At 37.0% G+C, this 5863-nt stretch overlaps 1 protein-coding gene and 1 long non-coding RNA gene across 2 annotated transcripts in view; both read left to right on the forward strand.

Annotated features, from left to right (window-relative positions):
* Nucleotides 1-5863, forward strand: part of VWC2L (von Willebrand factor C domain containing protein 2-like) — a 172406-nt gene that overhangs the window by 100084 nt on the left and 66459 nt on the right. The window lies entirely within an intron of this gene.
* LOC105530365 overlaps nt 1982-5863 on the forward strand; it is a 30398-nt gene continuing 26516 nt past the window's right edge. The window contains exon 1 of the long non-coding RNA XR_001004640.1: nt 1982-2014. This is a non-coding gene — a long non-coding RNA (uncharacterized LOC105530365). The remainder of the gene's footprint in view (nt 2015-5863) is intronic.

Consider the following 5863-nt stretch of genomic DNA (forward strand, 5'->3'; position numbering starts at 1 on the left):
GATCTCCTCACCTCGTGATCCACCCCGCCTCAGCCTCCCAAAGTGCTGGGATTACAGGCGTGAGGCACCATACCCGGCTCTTCTGTGCACTTTTAAATGATGTACTTAGCTTTATTTCTCATTCTAAAACTACAGAAATTTTCTCTGGATTCTCCATTTGGTAAGATGAAGATGCTACTGTCTCTCCCCTTTTCCTCCCACATTTTCCCTGTCTACTCCCAAACTGCCGTTTCTAGTTTTCATTGTCAAGGTTGGTAACCTTTACAGTTTCCCATCAAGCTTTGGTCATAGGATGATTCTAAATGATGGAACTATGAACACATTGATAATTTATTTTTCACTAACAACCAAGTAGTTAACTTATGATTACATGTTCCTTCCTGTGTAACTAGTGTGTGTTTTATCCTACAGTTTCCCATTTCCTTTTCCCCCATTTTCCTTTTTTTCATAAGAATCCTTGACTTTTCTTCTAAGACTTCCATAGATTTGTCAAAGTCATGTTTTAAATTCCAAGGGCTCCTTCAAGTTTTTAGATTTTAGTTTGTATATAATATCCTATTCTTTTGAAATGAAGATTATAGGGGAATTTTGTTGTTGTTGTTTCTGTTTTTGTTTTGCAAATTTACTGGAGAATTTAATCTGAGTTTTACTGTGGAAGTTCTGACCCATTCCCTAATAGATTTCTATTTCTGAAGGGTTTTTCTTTTTTCCTTTTCCTTCTCCCTCCATCCTCCTTTTCTTCCCTCCCTTCCTCCTTCCTGTCTTGCCTTGCCTTACCCTTGTCTTTGTCTTTCATTTTCTGGGCAGAGCAGACCACAGGATGCTCACCCCTCTCTGGAATCATTCTGAGGGGAGATTTCTCGCTGAACTGCCAGAGTTCCCCAGTGGGATTCTGCTCCAGATGCACACAGGCTTAAGCCTCTTTGCCTTTCTAGTCGCACTTCCCTGCTTTCACGCTGGCATTTCTAGAAATCACCTCCCATATAAACTGCTCGCATCTAAACTGAGACTGAGTTTTCCCAACGTGTGTATTACCTTTGACTGTACATTCATGTTTAAACATGAGGCAATTGATGAAATAGTAATATGAGGCTATTTTGTTGGGAGAGTCCTACTTAATAAAATTTAGATATTTTGCTCTTGAATCTATACTAGCTATTGTAACTCTACTTGCTATTCTAGTCTCTAGTTTCAAGACACAGCCTATATACCCCAAGACAGATTTTTCTTCTGTTTCTCTAAAGAAAAACTGTATTACTTAAAAAAAAAAAACTAAAAATGTGTTCGTTGATGATGTTGCATCGCCCAGGAGGTAAAAGCCTTAACTCCTGGATATCGCAGATTTGGATGCAAGTGGGAGTGGAGGGTAAGAGGGGTAGCAGGAATGCAGTTGATTTGAAGACAGTCATTTGCAGGTATCCTTTTCTTCACTGTCTCCTCCCATCTTCTTGGTGTTTTTGAGAAGTGAATTGCTTTTGGGTCCTGCAGGGCATATCGGCTCTCTGGTTGTAACCTCTTATGCAGAATTCCAGCAATAACTTTCTCTACCCCAGTTTAAACCTCAATTATTTTCTTTCTAACAGATAGCTGTTGACATTTTCTGCTGATAATGGCTCCCTTCCTATTATTTTCATGATTGTGGATTTATACATATTTTAATCGATCTCTTTATTATCAATTTAAAGATGGCCTTTTGAAGGAAACAAGTTTGATCAGAATGCCATATTAAAATGAAAGTTAGATGTTTTTGCAAGTAAAGTTATTGGCTAAATATACTTTATCATTTATATGACTATAAACTAGTAAAAGAAGATCCCATTTGAAACTATGGGATTACAAAATACATAAGATTTTGGTACAGAAGTCACCTGACTCGGTTTTGATTGCCTTTGCTTTTAAATTAAATCCCAACCTTCATTATATTATTCTGCCCCTCCTTTTTTCAGAATCAGAAAGCCAGTTGATACTCATTCTGAAGTTTTCAGTCCTAATAACTTATTCATGGAATCCAGATGTAAGCTGAATTGATCATCATAGATTGTGATCAATTATGTTTGTACATCTGTGGTCTCTGTGGCTGTGCTGAAATGTTTAGAAAATATAACTTATTCCCTTTATGCATTAATGAGTAGGCATTAAATATTTAATTGATTTACATATTATCTGGCCCCTCTATTTGGAGCTGCTGTCTGTTAGTTCTAGAAAGTATCCCAAGAAAACAATATTATTTCCAGTTTCTTCCCCACATTGTATCATTCAATTTATCCCTCTATGAAAAATGGACAAGGTACTTTGTGGTTCTAAGATTTTCTCTTCCCTATTTAAAACTTTATGTAGTAGGGCCGGGCGTGGCAGCTCACGCCTGTAATCCCAGCACTTTGGGAGGCCAAGGCGGGTGGATCACGAAGTCAGGAGATCGAGATCATCCTGGCTAACATGGTGAAACCCCGTCTCTACTAAAATACAAAAAAAAAATTAGCCGGGCGAGGTGGCGGGCGCCTGTACTCCCAGCTACTCGGGAGGCTGAGGCAGGAGAATGGCGTGAACCCGGGAGGCGGGGCTTGCAGTGAGCTGAGATCCGGCCACTGCACTACAGCCTGGGCAACAGAGCCAGACTCCGTCTCAAAAAAAAGAAAAAAAAAAAAAAATTTATAAGATAACACAAAAATACCAGTGAAGGTGAGAAAGAGACAGCAACAATCACACATAACACTGCTAACACCTAATAAACATTAAATAGCTCAAAGAAATACACATCCAAGTGAGATTTGTATTTCTCCTATACCCTTAACTCCTATATCATTATTAAGAATTTCTTAAAATCTTAATACCCAGTGTTTGACGATACTATGGTTTCTGTTGGGACTACAAATTATATCTTTCTGCAGAGAAATTTAGCTATACGCATCAAAACCTCTAGAAATCATCACATGCTTTGACTGAATAATTTTACTACTCTAATTTTTTTCTGAAGAAATGTTGAAAGATGAAGGGAAGGCCTTATATAGGTTATTTATCATAGAAAATGTTATAATAAACTCATAATATCAAGAGTTAGAATAACAAATGCTAAGAGTCAAGTTTAAAATATGTATTGATCATTCATGTAGTTAATTATGGAACCAATAAAAACATTTCTCAAGAATATATTGATGAAATAAAGGCTTGTGATACAATGTTTGGTGAACAATGGAATATAAATTACATTATCCAAATTTTTAAAAGGGTTGTGTCTAAATATACATTAAAATATTAACAGAGGTTATGTCTGGGTGGCTAAAATTACTGAAAATTTTCTAATTTTTGTAAAATGTTCTATGGAAAAAATGAGCTATTTAATTATTACAAAATATAAAATTGATTTTGTAAAACAAGCTAAAGGTCAACATGTCTCTTTGAAGTGACAAATACTAGAGCATAAGCGTATTTTTATAAAATATTTTTAAAATATGTGGACTTCTACCACAATTAAATCTAACTGAAAATATTTAGAATACTTAACCTGTGTATCTAAAGACATAAATGATTCAATTTTCAAACCATAGCTATTTTAACATTGTTAAGGAATTCTCTAATAAGTTTAAGAAGACAAATGATATTATCTACCCAGCATAATCAGATAGTTTAATTTTTAATTGAACTTTATATGGAGTCCTTTATATTGTATTAAACAATTCAGAAATCCACTAATGAATGACTTAGACAAAGTAATTGCATGTACAGAATGATCAAAGAAATAAAGGATAATTAATAATCATTTTCACATATATTACCGTATTTGACCCTCAGATTTGTAAACAAGAATGATGTTCTCCTGACTAGAGATACAGAGAAAGTTGCTAGAGCAAAACTGATGGCATTCCCCAAGGTCTCCTGGCAAGTCAGTGATGGAATCAGGATTTTAACTTTGTACCTCTGTTTTCTAATCTTGGACCAAAGTCCAGACTTTGTGCCAATGTACCATGCTGGCATCCTAAAATAATTATTAGCGCTTAATTAGTCACGTGATGTTATCCAGAACATTTGCTCTTAAACTTTAACATCATCTATATTAGTGAGCTTGATAGACAACACATATATCTATCGAACAGCCTCAGAGACAGTCACGAGCCCCAAGCAGGCTGTTTTCCACTAAATGGCACACAGCCTGCTTCTCTTCTGGGGAATGGGTTTCAAGGAATTTGCAGCTACTTGTCACATTTTTCTTTAATTCAAGCAAAATCTTATTAGATGTTATATTCGCATTGTTTAAAAAGCCCATTAATGTAAGGGCTTAAGTTATCCCTTCTTTTGCGCACATTTATTTATTTATTTATTTATTTACTTGAGATGGAGTCTCGCTCTGTTGCCCAGGCTGGAGTGCAGTGGCGAGATCTCGGCTCACTGCAAGCTCTGCCTCCCGGGTTCATGACATTTTTCCACCTCAGCCTCCCGAGTAGCTGGGACTACAGGCGCCTGCCATGATGCCCGGCTAATTTTTTGTGTTTTTAGTAGAGATGGGGTTTCACTGTGTTAGCCAGGATCTCCTCACCTCGTGATCCACCCCGCCTCAGCCTCCCAAAGTGCTGGGATTACAGGCGTGAGGCACCATACCCGGCTCTTCTGTGCACTTTTAAATGATGTACTTAGCTTTATTTCTCATTCTAAAACTACAGAAATTTTCTCTGGATTCTCCATTTGGTAAGATGAAGATGCTACTGTCTCTCCCCTTTTCCTCCCACATTTTCCCTGTCTACTCCCAAACTGCCGTTTCTAGTTTTCATTGTCAAGGTTGGTAACCTTTACAGTTTCCCATCAAGCTTTGGTCATAGGATGATTCTAAATGATGGAACTATGAACACATTGATAATTTATTTTTCACTAACAACCAAGTAGTTAACTTATGATTACATGTTCCTTCCTGTGTAACTAGTGTGTGTTTTATCCTACAGTTTCCCATTTCCTTTTCCCCCATTTTCCTTTTTTTCATAAGAATCCTTGACTTTTCTTCTAAGACTTCCATAGATTTGTCAAAGTCATGTTTTAAATTCCAAGGGCTCCTTCAAGTTTTTAGATTTTAGTTTGTATATAATATCCTATTCTTTTGAAATGAAGATTATAGGGGAATTTTGTTGTTGTTGTTTCTGTTTTTGTTTTGCAAATTTACTGGAGAATTTAATCTGAGTTTTACTGTGGAAGTTCTGACCCATTCCCTAATAGATTTCTATTTCTGAAGGGTTTTTCTTTTTTCCTTTTCCTTCTCCCTCCATCCTCCTTTTCTTCCCTCCCTTCCTCCTTCCTGTCTTGCCTTGCCTTACCCTTGTCTTTGTCTTTCATTTTCTGGGCAGAGCAGACCACAGGATGCTCACCCCTCTCTGGAATCATTCTGAGGGGAGATTTCTCGCTGAACTGCCAGAGTTCCCCAGTGGGATTCTGCTCCAGATGCACACAGGCTTAAGCCTCTTTGCCTTTCTAGTCGCACTTCCCTGCTTTCACGCTGGCATTTCTAGAAATCACCTCCCATATAAACTGCTCGCATCTAAACTGAGACTGAGTTTTCCCAACGTGTGTATTACCTTTGACTGTACATTCATGTTTAAACATGAGGCAATTGATGAAATAGTAATATGAGGCTATTTTGTTGGGAGAGTCCTACTTAATAAAATTTAGATATTTTGCTCTTGAATCTATACTAGCTATTGTAACTCTACTTGCTATTCTAGTCTCTAGTTTCAAGACACAGCCTATATACCCCAAGACAGATTTTTCTTCTGTTTCTCTAAAGAAAAACTGTATTACTTAAAAAAAAAAAACTAAAAATGTGTTCGTTGATGATGTTGCATCGCCCAGGAGGTAAAAGCCTTAACTCCTGGATATCGCAGAT

This window comes from Mandrillus leucophaeus, unplaced genomic scaffold (assembly GCF_000951045.1).
Source record: "Mandrillus leucophaeus isolate KB7577 unplaced genomic scaffold, Mleu.le_1.0 Scaffold815, whole genome shotgun sequence".
Lineage (NCBI taxonomy): Eukaryota > Metazoa > Chordata > Mammalia > Primates > Cercopithecidae > Mandrillus > Mandrillus leucophaeus.